Consider the following 23,462-nt stretch of genomic DNA (forward strand, 5'->3'; position numbering starts at 1 on the left):
GTCAGAAAGGCGCTAAACCCTATGAAAGGGTCCTAACAATATAGGGTTCCTGTTGCGAGTTTGGGGTATAGATGTTGATTAAAGTGAAGTGAGTGGAGCCCCACCGAATTATAAGTGCGAGTACCAGTCCCTCCACCTCATAGAGAGTTGAGATTACTTTGCCCTCAAATTTAGCTCCAAAAAGGATAGCTACTCCATTCTGTTTAGCAGCGCTAGAGGACCAATATTGGTGTGGGAATCAGCGTGTGCGCATGTGGGCTGTGTCTCTAGATAAGAGGTGGATCTCTTGCAGCACACAAATATCGCGTCCAGAATTCTCCAACAAGGAGAGAATGGCTAAGCATTTTACTGGGTGATTGGGGCCCCATACATTAAGGCTTATAATCTTGAGGTCTTTACCAATGGGACATATGTGGAGCTGTAGGGTATGTTCAGGATAGGATGAGTAGGGTGGGTCTGAAGGTGTGTATCAATGCCTACGAATATCTAACGACCCAGTGACAGGTGCAAGCTTAACAAAAAAGTATAATCCCACAACATATTAACAGTATAATATCTCCCATCAACCAGGATGGAACAAAAACTATAAACCCTTGAGACAAAAGTTCGTCTAAGTAGGACTGTTCGAAGGGGCGAGGGCCCAAGACAGTCCATCTAAGGAAAGTGAGGGTGGTCTCCGGCTCTGCCTCATATCTATGCCCATCATGTGCTCTTTGAGGTCAGCTGGGGGATAACTGGACTGGGCCAGTGGTCAGTGAGGAAATTACCACCTCCCGTTCTTTGACTATAGTTGCAGTGTCCAGTTTGTGGAAGAAGGAGGGGTTCCCCACTTTTTGCCAGCGGGGATGATTGTGTCTCGACCTTTCAAGTGACTTGCGTTGCACCTCCGGGGACATGGGTGTCGCAATCCCCAGGACCTCCCTAGCCTCCTGAAGTGAGTGTAGCTGTCGGGTCTTGCCCTAGTATCAGAAGATGATCTGAAAAGGGTGTCCTCATGAGTATGCTATTCCTTTCTTATTTGTAGCGTGACAGGGAAAAATACTCGTTGTTTGAACAGGGTGGTAGACGACAGATCTTGGAAAAATGTTATGTGAGTGACAGCGGAATTGTATCGGGTGTGCATCTTTCGCCTATTTGATGATCAGCTCCTTCTGCTGATAGTCGTCCACGCATATCAGAATGTCCGCTAGAGGGGACTTGCCACTTGGCAGCAAACCTACCTTTAGTGCCCGGTCAATTGGAATATAGGCCGCGGGGTCGTTGCCCAACACATGTCGAAAGAGGGCCAACACAAACGCCCGAATGTCCTCTCCCTCTGCGCCTGGTTACACTCCTCTGATGCGTACATTATTGCAGCTGGAGCGATTTTCCAGGTCCTCCGCATGGCCTTGTAGCTCAATATACTACTCCTATAGTCCGATAATTTCTTGTTGCATCATTTCCAGCTCCTCGTCCCTTCCTGTTTTGTGTTCTTCTAGAGTCCCTACACAATCGCCTATTTCTTCCACATCGAGTTTTAGTTCTTTTAGGTCGACTGAGTGTTGCTGTTTCAATTCTTGTAAATCTTCATGCAGGGATGTGAATAGCGCGGTCATGAAGGCTTTTGTGGCTGGGACATCGGCTACCTCCTGTCCTCCCTGCAGCACTCCTCATCTTGGATCATATTCCCGGTGGCTCCTGCGAAGACTGTTTCAGCAGCATCTCCTTGACAGAGCGCTCTTTCGTCAGCCGGGCACTCGCCATTTGTCCCGCTTCAGTTCTGTCTATGCGTTGTGGTTCCTAGATCGCCGTGTCACATGCGCCGTTGACTCCCTATCCCACATCCGGACTGTGCTGGCCTAATGTGGGGGGTATCTCTGAGAGCGTGTTGGGACGTGGGCTCTTCGGGTCCTGTTACTCATGAAACGTTGTCACGGATCAGTTATGTCCCAGTGCTATTCTGCCTTCACTCATCAGCGCTTGGATCATGAAGTGCCTGGAGAAGGGCCCACTGTCTTTGTTGGGCCCAGTTCTCTTCTAGAGGGGAGCCGGGGCCGTTTCGCGAGGCTGGCCACGTGTCAGATCGCTCCCTGGGATCCCGCGTGCCAGTGCTGCATGAGGGGGCCTTTTAAGTGAGCCCAGTCATCCCTTAGTGGAGATGCCTCCTTTTAGTGGCAATGTACTCAGGACTGAGCCATGTCAAAGTGCCGCGGGCCCCAGTCACTCCTACGAGCAGTCGCTCCAAAGCCAGGTGCAGTACTCCTCTCCTGCCTCTTTAAGTGCATGTTAGTACCAGCAGGGCCTCTGTGCCAAGGGGACCAAGGACCCCGGGATCCCCGCGCACCGCACTCACCGTCTGCGTTATTGTTTCTTCCGTGAGGCTGGCACGGGGGGGGGGGGTTAGCTGCTAGTGCAGTCAAGCACGATCTAGAGACACGCAGCCCGCGGCCTCGATGTCGTCACCTTTGGGAGCAACATGCTCCTCCGCGCGGAAGGCCGGTGAGAGTGCACAACCGCCCACGTTCCTCTTTATATTCAGGGCAAATCTGTTACTTACGGGGAGCACTTTCACTCAGTCCTTGGTGTGCTGCGTGGCAGGTGCCGGGGGGGGGGGCCTTATCATGGTTGCACACAGCCCGGAGCCGCGCGGCTCACTGCTCCGGCGCCACCTGCCGCATTTGCTCCACTCAGGGCCAGCCTACACTTCTCCTGGCATGCTCCCTCTCTGCCGCTTCGGTCGGCTTCCGCGCTGCGGGGAGCAGATGCAGTGCAGGGGCGTCAAGAACCGCCGTCGCCGGCTGCCAAGACCCAGGCAGTTGTGTCGCAGGCCTCCTCCTACACAACTATTCGGGTAAGCCGTAACCAGCTCTTCTTTTCTGGGGTTCGCCACCCAGGCGCCCGGGCTCTCCGTTCTCCCAGAGGCTCCAACTGTGCTCCGGAGCCCAGTCCATGCCCTTCTGACCATTTGGTTACGCGGTAAAGCGGGCTATAGTAATGCAATTGTTCGGCGGGGCCAGAGAGACCGTGAAACAAGTCTTATCTGGCTGCCATTTTGGCCACGCCACTACAATTATTTTTAGTTCTAATGATTACATTAATTAATCATTGACACAGCTCGAATGTTTCGAGATCTTTACTGAGGCAACAGAACATACAATGTGACATTATTGGCAGGGCGGCAGGGAGGGGCGGGAGTTGTGGGAGGAGAGTTTGGGGACACAAAGTTGTTTTTGTTTACAAGTCACAGAGTATATAGAGTCATATCTGATTTCGGCCATAGTTATTTGCCTTAATGGGAAGACAGTTACAGCACTTGTTGTAGTCTATGTGCAAAACTGTGTTGGCAAATGCGGGCCTGAGAGACCAATATGGCGAGAATCGTGCCCTGGGGGGACGTTGAGTTCCCCTATTCTTTCCCACCACATGTATGGCAGAAGCTAGTATAGAAATGTCACTCTCTGTGCATACTTGGAATGTGAATGGGATGGAGGACAAAATTAAAAGGGATATAGTGTAGCAGTATTTAAAAAGACAGGCCCCTGATTTGGCGATGTTGCAAGAGATGCATATGGTGGGTAACAAATGCAAAGCCCTCACACGGTGGGGATATAAGCTACTGATACCCGCTAAATACACTTCAGGATCCTGTGGGACATGCATCCTGGTTAAAAAAAGTCTAGCACTCAGACTGACGCGCACCTGGGCAGACCCAAGGGGTAGATTTGCAGTCCTAGAGGCGCAATGGGAGGGGAGGGCACTCAATGTGATCTCGGTATACCTCCCGCCGGTGCTTGTTAAGGAGGCATTGGTAGACCTGGGGAAGATATAAGCAGACCTCCCCATGGGCAGCTTGATCTTGGGCGGGATGACCGGAGGGATAGGCATCCACCACGACCATCGACACGACCCCATACACGTATGGAGGAGTTCACTACAGCTATGGGACTAACTGATGAGTGGCGCTCATTACAGCCAGAGGGAACCCATTACACATCCTATTCGAATGCACACAAGAGCACATCCCACATTGACTATTTTTTAACATATTCTTCATCAATCGGCCATTTCCGGAACCCCCACGTGCTACCGAGGGGTATCTCAGACCACTTCCCGGTGTAGGTTGTACTCGCGTATTTTAGCCGCCGACCACGGGCCACCATAGTCCTCAGTCCATGGCTGCTTAAAATCCCTGACATCAAAGAGGGGCTACTCACAAAGACCGTTAATTATTTCAAAGAAAAAGTAGGGACAGTGGATTTGGCACAGACCATATGGGAGGCTTTCAAGGCGGTGTTAAAGGGACAAGCCCTGGCACTAAAAGTGGGGTATACAAAAAAAAGACAGCAGCAGATCACACAACTAGAATGTGAACTCCGGCAGATGGAGGAAGAAAGTATCGCTACTCCCTCGTAGGCGATTACACATCGCCTGATGCTCAAACAATCGGAATATAGGATCTTCGTGAGGGAACATATGAGGGCCAAGCTCCTCCATACTCAACATAGGCTGTATGAACTGGGGGATAGGGCGGGTAAGCTACTGGCATGGTTGGCAGGAACATGGAGAGAGATGGGTGCCCAGGCTGACTCTCGATGACAGGACACAGGTCACAAACCCAAAAGACATAGCAGGTGAATTTGCTGATCACCTGAAACAAATTTACAACCCCTCAACCACATACACGGCAGAAGACTCCCGCCAGCTCTTATCGGATAGTAATCTGCCTATACTCTCTGATACTGACAGAGAAGCTCTGGACGAAGAATTGACGGACGATGAGCTCCAAAAGGCCATAGGCAAAATCAATTCGGGGAAAGCGATGCAGCCCGATGGGATACCCATAGAATTTCTGAAACCGGTTGCCTCCCAAGCTGCGACTAATTTGCGGGCTAGGTATGATGAAAGCTACGAGAAAGGAATTCTGCCGGACGACCAGCCACTAGCATTGATAGTAGTTATTCGTAAGCCGGGGAAACCCGCTTAGGAATGCGCCCAACTCATTCGAACTGCTAAAATGACCTCCTTCAAGGAACGCATCAACAACAACGCGCACAACAGCAAAGAGCTCTTCAACATCGTGAAGGAACTCGCCAATCCCAGCTACAGCTCTAACGACATCCCACCGTCGCAAGACTGCTGCTACTTCCTAGCCACTTTCTTTCACCGCAAAATAGCAAACATCTACGACAGCTTCAACAACCAGACCCCCCGACAGCCGCCGACACCCCAGACTCACCGCCCCCCAGCCACACCGGCCTCCTGCTCTCCTGGAACCAAGTCAACGACAACAAAACCATGAACACTATCCGCTGTGGCACAACATCCGACCCCTGCCCTCACTACATCTTCAACAAAGCGAGCTCCATCATCGCACCCCAACCCCGGAAGCTCCTCAACAGCTCCTTCGAGACCGCCACCTTTCCGGAGAGCTGGAAACATGCAGAGATCAATGCCCTTCACAAGAATCCCAGGGCGGACCCAAAGGACCGCAAGAACTTCCGGCCCATCTCCCTGCTCCCGTTCCCAGCGAAAGTCATCAGGAAGATTTTCAACAGGCAACTGACCCGCTTCCTCGAGGAGAACAACACCCTGGACTCATCCCAATCCAGATTCTGCATCAACAACAGCACTGAAATCGCCCTCATCGCAGCCACCGACGACATCAGGACCCTGCTGGACAACGGCAAAACCGCAGCCCTCAACCTCCTGGACCTCGCGGCCGCCTTCGACACCGCCTGCCACCACACCTTACTCGCAAGCCTCCACAACGCAGGGATCCGTGACAAAGCCCTGGACTGGATCACCTCCTTTCTCACCGGCAGAACCAGGAGAGTCCGCCTCCCTCCATTCCAATCCGAAGCCACCAAGATCACCTGCAGCGTACCTCAAGGACCATCCCTCAGCCTGACCCTTTTTAACATCTACATGGCACCGCTCGCCAACATCGTCCGATCGCATAACCTCAACATCATCTCATACGCCGACGACACCCAGCTGATCCTCACCCTCACCAAGGACCCCACCACTGCCAAAACCAACCTCCATGAAGGAATGAAGGCCGTCGCCGATTGGATGAAGAACAGTTGCCTGAAACTGAACTCAGCCAAAACGGAGGTCCTCATCCTTTGCTCCACCACCTGGGAGGACTCCTGGGGGCCGGCCATGCTGGGAGCCGCACCGACACCCACCAACCACGAACGCAACCTGGGGTTCATCCTGGACTCATCACTATCAATGACCCAGCAAGTCGAGGCCGTCTCCTCCTCCTGCTGCTTCAACACCCTCTGCATGCTTCGCAAGATCTACAGATGGATTACCACAGGAACCAGAAGGACGGTCACCCAGGCCCTCGTGAACAGCAGGCTGGACTACGGCAACGCCCTCTAAGTGGGAACCACGGCCAAACTCCAGAAAAGAACACCTCTGCACACCACATCCTCGACATCCCCGACCACAGCCACATCACTGCCGACCTGAGAGACCTGCACTGGCTCCCCGTCAACAAGAGGATCACCTTAAAGCTCCTCAACCACGCTCACAAAGCACTCCACAACGCCGGACCAGCATACCTCAAAAACCAACTCACCTTCTACACCCCAAACCGCCAGCTTCGCGCCTCTGACTTCGCCCTAGCCAACGTTCCACGCATCCACCGAACGACCACTAGTGGCAGATCATTTTCCCACCTCGCCACCGAGACATGGAACACCCTCTCTATTCACTTGCGACCTACCCAGGACCTGCTGACCTTCAGGAAACTTCTCAAGACCTAGCTGTTCAAGCAGTAGCAGCACCATCCCCCCCCCCCCCAGCACCGTGAGACCCTCATGGGTGAGTAGTGTGCTGTACAAATGCTGTGATTGATTACAGGCCAATTTCTTTAATCAATGCGGAAGCGAAAATCCTAGCGAAATTGCTGGCCTTACGCTTGGTCGCGGTCATTCCCTCACTGGTCCACGCGGACTAATCCCATTCTTGTGTCATTCTGGGGATTACGTTGAGGAATTTGTATATAGTGTCTGATATATCAGTGAATGTTTGTGTGTGACTGAAAGAGAAGATTGTGTGTGCATGTTGAGAGGTTGATGTGGGGTTTTCTTATTGTGTATTTATTGATATATGTTTTATGAATTAATCAATTGATGTACCATGTTACTGAATAGTTTGGATAAAATGTGTGCAAACAAAATATGAGAAAAAGAAAATAAAGATTTTGTACATGTATATTTGAAATGTATACCACCCTGTGACCTTTCTGCTGCCCCGTTGGTGAGTTCCATGTTGTGTATTGAAAGTATTGGACTCCTTATGGGCCATCTCTTGATCCGCTTGGGTGGACTTTTTCCCTTGCAGTAGTGTTATTTTCCCCTGACGTCTGCCCTAATCTTTCACAGGGGGCCCCTTTTGTATTGGTTTAATCTGGCTTCATGTCAGGGAGAAATATGGAGCTAAACATCCGGCGTCTTCATAATGTGCTCACGCGCCAAGAGTTTATAGAGGAAGATGCAGTGGTACTGTTCCTCGACGCTTCAATGGCGCTCGATTCTATTGAATGCCCATACCTGAAGTCCTGAGACGCCTGGGCTTCGGCCCAAAATTTCTGGGCTGGGCGCAGCTACTGTATACGGGCCTGAGCGGCCAAGTGCGGGTAAATAACAATACGTCTTGAATATTCTCATTAAAAAGGGGCACTTGGCAGGGTTCTCCCCTGCCCCCCCTAATATTCTCCTTAATGTTGGAACCACTAGCCTCCTGGGTGAGAAGAGATGTCATGCTGCGATGGTTGAAATGGGAAGAAGGGCATGATGACCGAATATCGCTATATGCCGACGATATCCTGCTGTATCTTGCTTCCCCTTCCAAGTCCATACATTGTGTGTTGAACATATTCACGAACTTTGGGAAATACTCAGGGTATGCGATTAATTGGAATAAGTTGGTACTATTTGTCCTTCGGGGCCCAGTCCCCCGGCTCCCCTTAGGATACAGAGTAGAGATTGCCCTCGAGAGCTTTTGGTACCTGGGAGTCTCCATAACTCTGGACCCCCAACACTTCTACGATCGCAATCTAGCCGCTCCCTTAGCCAGGCTGCGCAATGATGTGAAGCATTGGAGGTCCCTGCCCCTCTCTCTAGTGGGCCGAGCCGCTCTATTTAAGATGTTGGCCCTCCCGCGTTTCCTTTATATCCTTCGGAACTGTCCCCATAGAATCCCAGATGCATATTTCTCAGAAATGAAAAGTGAGGTCAGGCCGCTACTATGGGACGGTGGATCCCCTCGCATAGCCATGAGCAAGCTAACCAAGGGGTGGTATGATGGGGGAATTGCCCTCCCTGACGTAAGACTCTATGATTGGGCATCGCAGCTAACAGGTGTGAACCATTGGGTGTATCGCTCCCCTAGTGATCCGGCCTACCTGCTGGACAGATATCAAATGGGTAGTGAGGGATACATGGGAGCATTGTACTCGAAGGCCCGTAAAGGAAAGCATCTCGGCCCCACAGCCCACACAGTTGCAATTTGGCACCAGGCTAACTCCTGTTTAGGTTGGTCGACTGTATTGACTAAGGCCACGCCATTGTGTTCACCCAACGACTTGGACTATTATGTCATCAGCCGGGGATTGATAAGTGGGACATCATCGAATATCCACTATCAGGGACCTGGTGAAGAGGGGCACAATCCTTAAGTTTGAGGAATTGAGAGAGAAATATGATATGGCGCCAGGGGAGGAATTTAGATACCTGCAGATTCGACATGCCCTTAACACAGCTCTTCCTGACATGAGCAAAATACCAGAGTCGTCCCCCTTGGAGGATCGGCTACTAGACAGGCCATTGTTTAAGAAAGCCAAAGCACTAACTTACAGAAAACTGTGCAACAACCTACCAGACATGTTCCACAAACTCAGTGAGAAATGGCAGGTAGATCTCGAGCCCATTGACGATGAAGGCTGGCAGGCGGTGTTGATGTCCCCGAGGGAGGCAGCCATCACCCTTCGTGGCTGCCAGCAGGATGCAACTTTTTACCATATGATTTGGGACTGTCCAGTTGTATGACCCATATGGGAGGGAGCCACAAGATATATCCGAGACGCACTGGGGAAGAGGCTCACCCTTACAGCACGACTGGGCCTTCTCAATATGACAGTCCTCACGGAAGTGGACTAGCAACTAACCACACTCGGCTACACTTTAGTTAAGCGTGAGATTGCGCGGCAGTGGGGGGTTGCGGATAGGCTTTCTCATCGAGGTTGGGTAAAGGAGTTTGATAAATGTATTATCGCGGAAAAAGAGGTATTCAAGTTGAGAGGGTTTCTGAAGAAATGGGACAGAAATTGGGGCAAATGGAATGTATATAGAGGTGACCTGTGTGTTTCCCCTTCGGTGAAAGTGGAACTACAACGCAATGGAGAGCGGTCTTGGGAAGTACCATGACTGCATTTGGTTTATTTTCCTTAATGGTTTCATATACTGTATAACCTGCCGAAATTTTGATCAAATGATGCATGTGACTTTTAACGCTGTGAAATTAATAAAAAAAGATTTTTTTTTTAAATAATGTTTCTGCTACCTACATTACTAATAATTGGGATGCTTATAAATCCACTGTGTATGACTTTGTTATACCTTTTGAAGCCCTAAGAAATTGAAGCCCTAAGAAAAAAAAAACAAAGCTGAATATGTCCCTTCATCCTAAAATCAAAACTCTAGAACATCAGTATTATTCTGATAAAACAAAATCTGTTTTCATTTAATTAGTAAAGGCTAAAAATAAGTTTGAATGAACACTTGTAGCTAGCTCCTAATGCACTCAAAATCTAAAAATCATGGCCGTAAACCGGCACCAATTACATAAAATTGGCTAGTGGACGCGGCAAACTGCCAGTCACACCTGAGCGAGTACTGGAAATTAATGCCCATAGCAAGCAGGCCAGATGACATCTGGGCCCCCCAGGTGGCCCATCTCCGACAGATAGACGAGGCTGACATATCTCCTGACCAACCCCAGACCCTGAAGCAGGGAGCGAATAGATTATTGACGACAGCTGTTGACACAGTCTTTATGTTGATGCTATGTCGTGAATAATGGATATGCCAATCTTGTGTTTCTTCTGCGCCCAGTTTATGGTTGAGCTACCTTACACTCTGCATGCCATGATATTGTTCAAATGGCTTATAAATGCACCCCTACTTAGACAATGTAACTGAATGCATAATATGTAATGTGCTTTATTCTCAATAAAGTTTATCAATTAAAAAAATAAAGAAAATCTACAAAATCATGATAGAAAACACAAAGCTGGTATAATGCTGGATAATTATTTAAAAATGTAAACTGAGCCTGAATAGCTAGCAACTGTTAATGAAAATTCAATGTCCCTCCCCAATGCTGACAATTTTACTTCCTTTTAAAAATGTTATCAATTGTTGTACACAGAAGGAATTAATCTTTTAAAATCAGATCCTTAATGAGATTTTATCTATCGTCATTAAACCTAAATTACAGGGTTCCGTTTATAATATTTTGGGGAAAGATATGAAGACTCATGAAATTCTGCAAGCCATTAAAGCCTTAAAATGAGCTAAAGCTCCAGGTCCCGATGGATTGTCAATTGAATTAATTGCTACAATTTCTGATTTGTTTAATCCTATATTGGCAGAGTAGTATATCTCTCTTTTACATGAAATTAATTCACAAACCTCATTTTTTCAAGCATTAACCCAATAAAGATTCTGTGTATTGTAAAAATGATCTCTCTATCACTTTGATAAATTATAATTGTAAAATATATATAAAACCATTAGCCATGCTATCTAGTCAAAACTGACCCAACTGCTTTTTATCAAGAACAAACTTGCATCAGATAATGCTTGGGTGTTTTCAACCGTGATTTAATTGGTGTCCACACTCACAGTTCCAATTGCTGCCCTTTTGTTGGATGCTGAAAATGCTTTGGCCGTATCAACTGGCAATTTATGTTTAGACTGTTTAGATCACTTCACTTTAATGGTATGGCTTGATCCACATTTTCTATTTGATTATTATATTCCTTCATGGAGCTAGTGTTTTTGTTAACTAGTATTTGGGGTCTTTTCAAATCTAAAGCTATTACTATCTGGTTTTACTTGAAATACTATGCTATCACATGACGTATTTATATTTATATATATATAAATATCTAAACCCTCCTGCTCTATGAATCATTTTTTAGAATAATTTAATACATATGCCAACATGTTCAGGCTACAAAATAAATGTAAACAAAACTGAAGTATTATCATTAAATATTTTTGTACAAGTGATGTTTCAAAATACTAATTCTTTGAAAAATCCTTCTACAATTAAATATCTTGGCACTTTGTTTGCTGCTAACCCTAAACAGATTATAGAACATAATAGTTATTCCCTCAAACTCAAGACTAACTCATTATTTACATCCTGGTCTCCTTTGTATCTAGCTTGGTGGGGCCGCCTAGGTACTATAAAAAATGAAGGTAGTACCTCATATTTTGTTTTTGTTATCTATGATGCCGTTTAAGATTCCTATATCCATTTTTCAAAAATTAGATACCATATGCTCAAAGTTTCTCTGTAAAAATAAAACTCCATGTACAGCTTTATCTAACCTTAAACATTCTAAAATTGAAGGTGGTGTGTGATTCAATGATTTCAAATTAAATCACACCTCATTCATTGTTAGACAGGCATTTGTTTAAAGATCCAATACCCCGTCTCTTCCACTCCATTATGGGCTTGGATACAAAAATCTTCTGGGATAACTTTTCTGTTTATGAATCTCTTCATATGTTGAATGTTAATATCCTCAATATTTGCTTGATATTTAAATTCACTCATAAAATTGTTACTAAGTTACGTTTTCTGATTATACTTAACATCAATGTTTTTCCTCATTATTATGGCACAGTATGTATTAAAAAAGTAAGAATAGGTCCTTCTCTTGGAAACACTGAAAAGATAAAATGATAATTTGTATTAATCACAATTGGGATGTAGTTTCTGTATTACTTTTTTGGCACTTCAAACCAAATACAATGTACCAAATTAATTTGTTATGAATTATAAGTTGTTGTGTAAAGCTTTCTCCTCTGATAGTTCCAACACTACAGTCCATTTTCACACTCTAATTATGCCACCACTGGGGGCGTGGCCCAGCAGAGAACGATGATGGCCGTCTAATCGCTCGGCTCTGCCGACCGAGCCACAAATCCGACTAAATCTCCGCACATTTGTCCCCAAATCACACCTTCACTACAGCGATCTATCTCCGGAAGGGCCAGCCGTCGTTTTGATGCCCGGAGTGACCTCAGAGGAGCAGCGTAGATACTGCCACGCGACTGGCGCCATCAAGCCGGACAGAGCCCTGAGAGCTGCCGTGCGGCCTCCCGGCTGGGAGTGCAATCGGGTATGGAAGTTATCTGAGCGACTGGAGGGCCTGTGACACAGCGCACAGCACCCCGCCGCTACTTGCAGGACGGTCTGGACTGTGGCCGTTGCCAGCCGGGATCTTCGCAGGGCGGTGCCTGGAGCCATAGTGGACCGGGAGCGGCGGTGGACTGTGGATCGGAGGGGACCGGTAAGTGCGTCCCTGCTGCATTTACGACGCAGCCGGCCCTATTACTGCGGGATACGCCGGGTAGCGAGTGGGAGAGGTGACGTCTGCCCCCACGTTGGCTGTTGTGGGCTGAAGCAGTGCCCGGCGCTTCCGGGAGGCCTCATCTGCCTGGGAGTCTGGGGCGGTGATCAGCTGCCTGCATTCGTTTCTGTTCTCCAGGCCCTTCCAACTTGACTGCTGCTGGGGTTTAACTGCCATCTTTGGCCTGTGTTGCGGAGTGTGCACGGGCCTGAGTGTTGGGGCTGAGGTGCCCCCTGAGTTTGCTTGTGACCTTGTACTGTGGCCTTGTGCAGCTGACCCCCATTGACCATCGCTGATCGGCCCCCCTGTTATAAGGGCCTGTTCTACGGACCTTTCTCTTCCCCCTCCGCCACCATTGGTGCATGGCAGCGGTGCGCACCCCGTGCGGCCTGAAGCATGAGCCGGTGACAGGAAGATCGCTCTAGCGCATACCAGTGATAGTGCCCCGGTCCTCCGCGGACTTTCTGGATCTTAGTGCAGCTAAAAGTGCTTTTACTCCGGTTATTACAACCTGGTCCCTACATTCTGCACTGAGGAGCTCTGCAAGGGAGTTCTACATCCACCATGGTGGGGGATCGAGGCTCAAAGGCAGCCCTCCAGGCAAAACTAACAAAATTTGCCTGGGACAGGGGTTCCGGTTCGAGCCCTAAAGGCGGATCCACCGCTCCTGACAAAGCTGACTCCGGTGGGAAGAAGACAGACCCGACGTTGCAGGACATTCTGGACGCCATTACCACCGTCCACACGTCTCTGGAATCATGGATAGATACGGTCTCCACAGAGGTGTCTCTCATCAGGGAAGATATGCGCACCATGAACTCCCGCCTCAAGATTGTTAAAGTAAAGGCATCCTCCCTGGTAGAGGATACGTCCAAGCTGCAGAGGAAGGTGGAAGACCTACAATCACACGCCGCTAAGCTGGAGGCGTAGTTGGACGATTATGAATGGCGCTCCAGGCGAAACAATGTCCGTCTAATTGGTGTGCCGGAACGCGCGGAGGGGCCGTCCGCAGGCATCTTCATGGAAGATTTGATCACCAACTACGTCAAACCACGTGGGCTTTCTGACATCTTCTCGGTGGAGCGGGCGCACCGGGTGCCTGGTGGCCGACCACGGCCTGGGGCCCCTCCACGAGAACTCCTCGCACATATCTTTAACTTCAGCGACCAAGATGTCATCCTGCAGTGTGCCCGCTCCGCCCCGCCAGTGGAATTTCAAAACAGTCGCATAACCTTTTTTCCAGACTTCACCCTCAAGGTGCAACAACAACAACGAAGTTTCCTGGAGGTTAAGAAGGCGCTTCGCGACAATGGTGTGAAGTATGCGATGATGTTCCCAGCCAAGTTGAGAGTGCAATCAGAGGGGAAATCCTGGTTTTTCACCACTCCAGAGGAGGCCTGGGACTGGCTGGAGGGATGGCGATCGGCAGGCCGACGTAACCACCATGCCTGGGGTGCGAGGATGGACAATGACACCCCAGCTTCCAGTGGAGGCTCGCCGCATATTGACTTGTCTGAGGCAGCGGGTGGTTCCGACTAACTGGTCTGTATATTTTTCTTTGGGTGGCGGGTGTTGCACTCTGGTTGGACAGTGAACATCGGGGTTTGATCTAAATGCTCATGTTGCATCAGATACGCGTCCTCAAAAGGTAGACTGTTCTAGCTGTTCTTATGGACCGGAACTTCGGCCTGCTCCCCGGTACACCATGTGTGAGGATGTGGAGCATGCGCTCGGCCGTTGACAGTGTTTTTGGGTGCAAATACGTTTGGCTGCTTTGGTTCAATATTGAGACATATTCTGTTTTTCCTGGGGTTGTGTGCTTGGTTTGGCCCTACGGTCCTGCAAGTTCTTGCAAGGGTGGGCGATAGGCCCTCTGCTAGTTGGGGGGGCGGGAGGTTGTGTTACCACCAAGCAGGGAGGCAGGGTGGGGGGTTCGGGCACTGCAAGTTGGGATTGGGGAGGGTGGGGGGGATTGGTTTGGGGTGTTCTCTTTGGCATTGTTTTTGTTTAGGCATGTTTTCTCCATAGGGCCTCGACAACAGATGATGACAGACCGGCCGTTAGCTTTATCCCTTTTGGTCACAGTATTTTTGGGATTGTTGGAATCTCATGTATGCCATTTGTCTTTGTTTGTGTTTTGTTTCACACCGGTACAAGATGTAGTCCACCTCTTCATTGCTCCCATCCATTCACTGGCCATTGGCGTTTGAGGCACCCGCCCCAGTTACACACACCCATGCTTAATTATCCACCACTACTTCCCTCCGACTAGTTGGACGTGATGGCACGTGGTCTAACACTGAATTGGTCCACTTGGAATGTTAACGGTTTGGGTGATAAAATCAAAAGGGGAATTGTGTTACAATACACTAAGCGCAACAAGCGTGACCTGGTGTTGTTGCAGGATACACACTTGATTGGCAACTCCTGTGGCGCCCTGAACAGGAAAGGATACAAAATGGTGGTCCACTCTGGTTTTACCTCGGGCTCCAGGGGAGTGGGGATTTTGCTTCAGAAGGGCAGCCCCTACATCCTTCATAACTCCTGGACTGACCCCCGGGCACATGGGAAGGGCGTGTTATTAACGATGTTTCTGCCTAGGCCCCCCCTGGACTACAGCGCTTGACGCTACGTGATTTAGGGACCCTGTTGCTGGACTTGCCGCTCGGAGTGTTGGTCTTGGGTGGGGACTTCAATCGCACCATGGATGGTTCTTTGGACCGTCTTCCACCCCGGGAAGATCCATTGAGGGGTTCACAATTGTCCGAGTTCATGAAAGCTCTGGGGGTGGTGGATATTTGGCGGTGGTTTAACCCATCCTAAACCTGCTTTATGTTCCAATCTGGGGTGCATGGAAGTCAGTCGAGGATAGACTATTTATTCAATCATGCCCATGATGTTCAACTTTTCACTAGGTCCAGTTGCCTGGCCCGTGGTATCTCGGACCACTCCCCCATTCTGGGACCCTGGGCTCTCGCACTGGGGGACCCCCCTGCTCCATTTCTGTACATCCGTGGGCGCTGAAAATTCCGCACCTCAGAGATGTTCTCCACAGAGACACTGTATATTATTTTGCGAAAAAAGTTGGCTCTGTTGATTCTGCGGTAACGTAATGGGGGGCCTTCGGGCGGTCATTAAAGGTAGGGTTTTATCACTCATGGTGGGACTTAAAGGTGAGCGGACCAGGAGAATATCGGATTTGGAGGCCGAGGTCTCGAGTTTGGAGGAGTCGGCCACCCGAGACCCTGACCCTGCTATACATCACGGTCTGGCACTCAAGAGACAGGATTACTGACAGGTTCTCTTTGAAAATGGGGTGGCGTGCTTGAGGACCTCTTGACATAGGATTTATGAGGAGAGGGAGCGGACGGGCAAACTCTTGGCGTGGCTCATACGGCAGGAACAGGCGTCTAGATGGGTCCGCGCGATAGCAAACTCGGAGGGTATCCTGATTACTGACCCCCAACTCATAGCTGACGTATTCGCTAAGCATTACGAGGAGGTATATACTAGCTTACCCACTTCTCAGGCCTCCCTGTATCCAGACCTTCTGGTTACGCTCGATATGCCTACTGTTTCGTTGCAAGACAGGGAGACCTTGGAGGCGGACATCACAGTAACGGAGGTTCAAAAGGCCATACAAGATGTCCGTTTCGGGAAGGCCATGGGCCTTAACGGGCTTCTCATTGAACTATTCAAGCCCGTGTCAACGCTATTGGCTCCCCATCTTCCTAATCTATGTACTGAATGCTTTGAGTTAGGTGTTCTACCCACAGAGCTCCGCACTGCTGCCATAGTGGTCATTCATAAGCCGAACAAACCTCTTGAGGAGTGCAAATCCTATAGCCCCATATCCTTTTTGACAGTTGAGACTAAGATCCTGGCCAAACTTCTCGCGAATCGTCTTCTCCACTTTATCGCTGATTTGGTCCATCCAGATCAATCTAGGTTTATGCCGGGGAGAAACACCGCCCAGAACTTGCGGCAAGTGCATGGAGTCCTTGGCAGACTGCATACCATCGAAGAAGACGCAATTCTTTTGTCTTTGGATGCCTCAATGGGTTTCGATACTATTGAGTGGGATTTCCTCTTCGCCGTTCTGGCCCGACTGAGGTTCGGACCCAAATTCATCCGTTGGATTCGGCTATTGTATACCCACCCCACGGCACATGTTGTTAACAACCACCGTTCCACCACTTTCTCACTTCATCGGGGCACAAGACAAGGCTGCCCCCTGTCACCGCTGCTTTTCGCCCTTGTCTTGGAGACTCTCGTGGTGTGGGTCCCGGGCGATACGGGAAAAATGGGGATTAAGTGGACGGCATCTCACGAGGACTGTATCGCCTTATGTGCCGACGATATCATTTTATATTTGGCTTCCCCTGTGCGGTCGCTGTGACGGATGCTCCACATTTTGCATATTTTCGGCGCCCACTCTGGATATCAGATCAATTGGTCTAAGTCCCAGATGTTTGCGTTATGGGGCTCCCCCCGGCGAGCCCTCGGGGTTTTGATATCCCAGTGGCACCTAAGGGTTTTCGTTACCTGGGCATTTTTGTCACTCCTGACACTGATCTCTTCTTCGAGCACAACTTGCTTGGACCCCTTCAGCGTTTCAAATCTGACACCAAGCATTGGCTCACTCTACTCGGACGTGCGTCCCTTTTCAAAATGTGACCACTACCGCGCTTTCTCTATGTTTTACACAATACACCTATCCGGATCCCGGATTCTTATTTTTCCCAGATTGATGAAATATTGCGGGGACTGCTATGGGAGGGCTGCACGCCACGCATCGCAATGAACAAGCTTACCATGGGCTGGTATGATAGGGGTATTGCTTTACCAGATCTCCAACTCTATTACCAGGCATCACAACTGATGGTGGTCAATCACTGGGTGTTTGAGCCGCCGGCGAGCCTAATTTCCGCACGGATCACTGGATCCCCGCAAACTTAACTTAACAGGCCCCACGGCGCGCATGGTCGAGATTTGGCATGAAGTTATCAGAAAATTAGGATGGCAGGGACGCCTGACGAAGGCCACTTCCCTGTGGGAGCCCGATATTCTAGGTCATCTTAGTGGCTGTCCAGGGTTCGACAAGAGGGATATGATTGGAATCTCCACGGTCAGAGATATCTGGGTTAAGTGGAGGCTGGCATCATTCCCGGAGCTCCAAGCTAAGTATCAGTTGGCTCCGACAGAAATGTTCAGGTACTTACAGATCACTCATGCGGTGTCCTCCGCCCTACCTAGGGATAGTCCTCTTCCCTATTCTTCCCCCCTGGAGGACCGCTTGTTGTTGGATCCCACGGACCGAAAGGCCATTTCGCTCACCTACAAGAAGTTGGTCAATAATCGCTCCGACTCGATGTTGAAACTCAGAGAGGGGTGGGAGAGAGATTTGGGAGAAATGGAGGAAGACAAGTGGTGGGACACTCTAGCTTCAAGCCGAGAAATAGCTATCCAGATGCGCCTGCGTCTGCTCCAACTAAAGATCCTCCACCAAGCATATTTCGATGCCAAACTCCTATTCTGGCTCGGTAGACGCCCTGATCCACTTTGCCTTCGACATTGCAACCAGATGGACACCTTTTTTTCATATTATATGGGATTGCCCACATATTCATGACTATTGGGCGAGAATCGCCCGTCAACTGGAGAGGGCGGGAGGTAAATCTCTTGAGTTGTCTCCCCAACTATGCTTACTAAACATTTGGGGGGCGTCCAATCTCACGCAGGCCGAGCAGTCATGGGCCTCCAAGGGCTTCATCATAGTGAAACATAACATTGCACAACACTGGGGGGTAGCTACGGTCCAAGCCTGGTTGACTGGGAAAATGACATGGATAGCGCCATAGTGGCTTAAAAGTTAGTATTTAAGGGTCGAGGTTGCCACAAAAAGTGGGACCAGAAGTGGGGGAAATGGAATAGGTACAGAGGTGGCATCTGCATTTCTCCAACGGTGGAACTCCAGAGAGACAGACGGGCGCTGATGGCCCAGTTGACGGCGGAGGTGCTGGCTTCTCCCCCGTAGGGAGGACGTTCTAATTCTCTCCATCCCCCGCCCCCGGATGCCGTCTGTTTGCAGCTGATGTATAATCAGGTCTTTCATTACTACTAGGAAATGTATAACGAATGCCGCTTTGCATGTACCCCCATTCCGCCTTGGGGTGAATGGCACTATGTAGAACACATGAATGTACTGGAGAGGGTATTTCGTACAGTGACTCTATTTTGTATGTACCAGTCTTTGGTTGGTGTGCTTTCATTAACCCCTTCGACGCTGATGACGAGCTGGGCTCGTCATGAGGTAGCCTCCTGCTACGCTGATGACGAGCCCAGCTCGTCACGTAACATGCGAATTAGTAAATCTCAGCGTGCGAGCGGAATTCCGCCCGCACGCATGCGGTTAAAATAAAAATTATTTTAAAAAATAAAAATTATACCACCACTAGATTGTTTTCACAAACTAATTTATATTCATAATATTCCTAAAGCTGCAACTATTTATAAAATATCACATGAGCCTAATTTTAATGGATCTATGTCTACTGAAGCACTTTAGTGGGGAAACTGATTCATAGCTAAGTTTTGACAAAGATACATAGACAATAATTTGGAAAAAAATATTTCCATGCTTCTTAGGACTGCAGCCATTACACAGTCGCCATTTTTTACTTTTTAACAGGCTGTTGATTACTCCTTCTCAAATTTCAATTTTTGATTCCAATGCTTCTGATTTATGTTGGTTTTGTGCAAAATAACCTAGGGCCAGATGTAGGTAGGATTGATTTACCGATTCTTAATTACCGAATTTTACCGATTCGGTAATTAAGAATCGGTAAATCTGAGGGGTGGGTATGTAGGTATTCCAGATGTGCTGGAATACCGAATCGGAGAAAAATCGGTATTTACCGATTCGGTAAATACCGATCGGTAATGCCCATTCATTCCTATGGGCTTTGAAGACCATAGGAATGAATGGGCATTACCGATTCGGTATTTACCGAATCGGTAAATACCGAATTTCACAAGGGTGCAGGGGGTGTCACTTTGACACCCTCTGGCCCCCCCAAAACAGGCTCGGGTGCCATGTGGCAGGCATACATGCCCCAAGGGCAGGTCTGCCTGTCATATGGCAGAGGTGTGCATGCACACATGTGCATGCACACTGGAATCGGTATTTTACCATCAAATTGGATTTGATGGTAAACTACCGATTCGGTAAGGCTTGTGGGACTCAGAAGAGTCCCACCTACATCTCAAATTTACCGAATCGGGAAAAAATACCGATTCGGTATTTTACAGAATCGGTAAATTTACCGATCGGTAAATTTACCGATTCTGTAAAAATAAGCCCCTACATGCCAATTCTTCAATACCGGTCGGTAACGGCCGAAAATACCGATTTTCGGCCGTTACCGACCGACCTACATCTGGCCCCTAGTACTTTATTTCACATGTTATTTCAATGTATTCATGTTTATCACTAATGGGCACTCATCTGGGCTGTTTACTAATATTTAAGGTATAATTACCTTTAACTTTAATAATGTTTTTCTTGGCTGTAGTGTTCTTACCAAGTCTAAACATTATACATGTGTGAGATTTTAATATATTTTTCCGGCTATACCTTTTAGATAAATTACAGCATCATGGAGCGATTCTTTGACTTTATTGCTTTCTTCTTGGTGGACTCATATCCGTGACAACCATAAAATAGATACAAATCCTGCTAAGGCTGTTCAAGCTATGACTGAATCAAATACACAAAAGGGTGATAGGGAGGAATGCTTGCAGTAAGTCTAACCACTGGCAATCACTCAGGGTAGGACCCCAACCCATCATTCTTTTGACCACCATGCCACCTCAGTTTGGACCCAGCCATTAGTGAATCACTATTGACCCTGCTCCAATAGGAACAATTCAGCCCTGACTGCTAGGTCAGAAGTCGGGTGTAACGTGCCACAGTCAGCACAGGATCCATGACTGGGCACACTCTTGGCCATTTAGGGGTTTATATCAAATACATAAAAGGTGAATCGAGGAATGCTTGCAACAAGTCTAACCAATTGCAAATGCTCCGGGTAGCATTGTTTTGGCCACCATGACATATCAGTATGGACCTCCCTGTACTGGACCAAAAGCAACCCAAGACCGGTTTGCCCTGATTGGGGCTATTCAGCCAGGTGTAGCTTTGCTTGAGTGGTACAGTGAGCACAGGACCCACGTCAGAGCATACCCTTTCCACTTACTGCGTTACATCAAGAACACAAAAGATGATGAGAGGAATGCTTACGATAAGTCTAACCACTGAAAATGGCTCGAGATTAGCATTCCAACACATAGGGGCCAATCACAATGGCGGAGAGACCGCCACCAACAGCCTGTCGGTGGAGGCCTCACTGCCATTGTAGACAAGTTTCCGGCCCTCCATATTACAATGGAAGGCAGTGTGATGGCAGTCGGAAACACCAACCGCCACGCATCCGAGAGGTGCCTTGAGCCCGCTGGTGTGGCGGAGGGCCTCGTAATCCGCTGAAGGGATTACAATGTCACTCTTCGCCAGCTGCTGCATGGCAGTTCACCCACCATGGAAAGGCTGGCGGAAAGGGACATTGGGGGCCCATAGCGGGCCGCCCTGGCCCTTGATTTTGAGAGTTGGGGTGCACCTATGCTGTCCCCCTACATATTCCTGCACCATGTGTCAGGCACCACATGATGCCTGCCCCGCAGTGCAGGGATATGTTTCCTGTCTATTTTTTGTACTGCAGTGTCTTCTGCAGCGTGCAGCACCCACCGCAATACAAGAGATAGACAGTATGACCGCCATGGAGGCTGTTGCACTGTAATCAGGTTGACACGCTCACCGACAGCAAGTTGGGTGGTCCCTTTGCCCGATAGGGTGGCGGGCTGAAATAAGTCCACCCGCCATCCTAATCAGCCCCATGGTTCTTTTGCCCACCGTGACACCTTAGATTGAACACACTCATATGCAAATCAGTCTTGACCCTGCTTCAATTAGTTGCATGTGGTTGGGTCTAGGTCTAAGGCAGGGCCAGAAGGCAGATGATGAAGCATGATACCTAATGTGTGTGAAGGCCCTGTGTTTTTAGGAATGATTAGACAATACAGTTATAACATCACTGCAATTCAAAGTCCCTGTGAGCCTTAGAATTCTTAGTGGACAGAGCAGGAACATAGTACTTTTCAATTTTGATACATGATTTCAGGAGGTCACACTTAAGGTTCTTTATATCCTCTCACTCCACCACTGAAGGGCTTAAGCAAAAGGGAATCACAGATTTAACTCTGGCACTAATGATTAAAGATACCATCGGTAAAACTGGGATTGGTGAGAATACATTCTGGGTTGTTCTCTGGCTTTATAGCATTATACATAAACTAAAAGTGGCAAGTGCAGAATTTGGAAGCTGCTGCACCAACATGCACATTTCAAGGAAATTGTGATTCAGGGAAAGTGCACCTTTTTACAAGACTGCATGTTAATTGCTCTTGGCAGGGGTGGCATACCAGGGAGTTGACTACTCTGATTTGACAACTGACAAAACAAATTCAAAAATATCTCATTTTTTCTCAGCCTCTGAAACAAATTCATGGTAATGTGATGGTTGTGGTCACAGGGAGCAATGTGCCTGAGACAAAATGAGTCTTAAAATGTCTAACCATTCAATTTGCATTGGTTTTCAGAATTTTCCCAAAAATATTCAAGATCATTTTTTTTTTTTTTAGAATTGTATTTAGCGTGTACTAGACCCGAGACATCGGTTAACAGAGCGCTTTACATGCGCACCAGTTTTGTTACAGAAGAACACATTCATTCTTGTTAGGCATGGGGAGTGTAAGTGATTTGCCCAGAATCACAGATGTTGAGCATCGTCGCCGAGAATTCGAAATTACATTCCAATTATAGGAGCAGTCTTCCCATACCAAAGACAAGGCCATGGAAAACGTCCTGCACTCAAAGTGTTAGGGGTAAGCAGGAAGTACTCAATTCCAAAGAGGATCATTTGCCACACTACTTATTATCTCACTGTAAGAGTAAGTGCCCACGGCCTAGTTTATTGAATCTCTAACCTCCTCTTCAGAGTCTCTCCACAGAGCTATTAGGTAACATTTCCATATTGCATAAATAGTTAGGAATATAAGTATGACCAAGTTCATGAAATGGAATTCCAAACAAAAAATAATAATTAGATTTCTCACCATTAAAAGCATATACAAAGGAATATTGGTCCGCAGGTGTTTCAACCCCCATGTTGAAATTAAGTACAAGAATGGGTGATCAGGGCGAGATGGAAATGATTGAAGAGAAGAATAACTGAAAAAGAACTACTATCAACATTGACAACAGCAATTGTTGGCCTCGAATTCAAAACTATGTGGTGATGATGATGATGATTCATAAAGCGCATGACTGTAAATCCTTGGTACCATTGTCAATACAGAATCACAAGACGTCAGGCATCCTGAAGGATTGTAAGGTTTTATTAGTCTTTTCGTTAGCAAAAAAGCTCTGAGTGCTCTTTAGGGAGCCTCACATTTTCAGTAGTCTCTACTGGAGACACAGCAGGAGCTGAACAAAAGAATAAGCATCATACTCTAACATTAAAGTATCATACTCCAACATTAAAGTATATTTGACTGGATCTGCTTTGGAATTACACAATGTACTATAATTGAATCATCAACAGATACATCTGCGGGGTTTAACCTGTCGAGAATCAAACAAGGAGACCTTGTAAGATAAGCTACTGCATTGAGATGCCAGAGCAAACTTTCTTGACCTTAGGTGTCTCAC

At 48.1% G+C, this 23,462-nt stretch overlaps 1 protein-coding gene across 1 annotated transcript in view; it reads right to left on the reverse strand.

Annotated features, from left to right (window-relative positions):
• The window catches only part of DZANK1 (double zinc ribbon and ankyrin repeat domains 1), an 846,943-nt gene that overhangs the window by 340,350 nt on the left and 483,131 nt on the right, over nucleotides 1-23,462 (reverse strand). The gene's annotated exons all lie outside the window — the stretch shown is intronic.

The sequence above is a fragment of the Lissotriton helveticus genome, chromosome 6 (assembly GCF_964261635.1).
Source record: "Lissotriton helveticus chromosome 6, aLisHel1.1, whole genome shotgun sequence".
Lineage (NCBI taxonomy): Eukaryota > Metazoa > Chordata > Amphibia > Caudata > Salamandridae > Lissotriton > Lissotriton helveticus.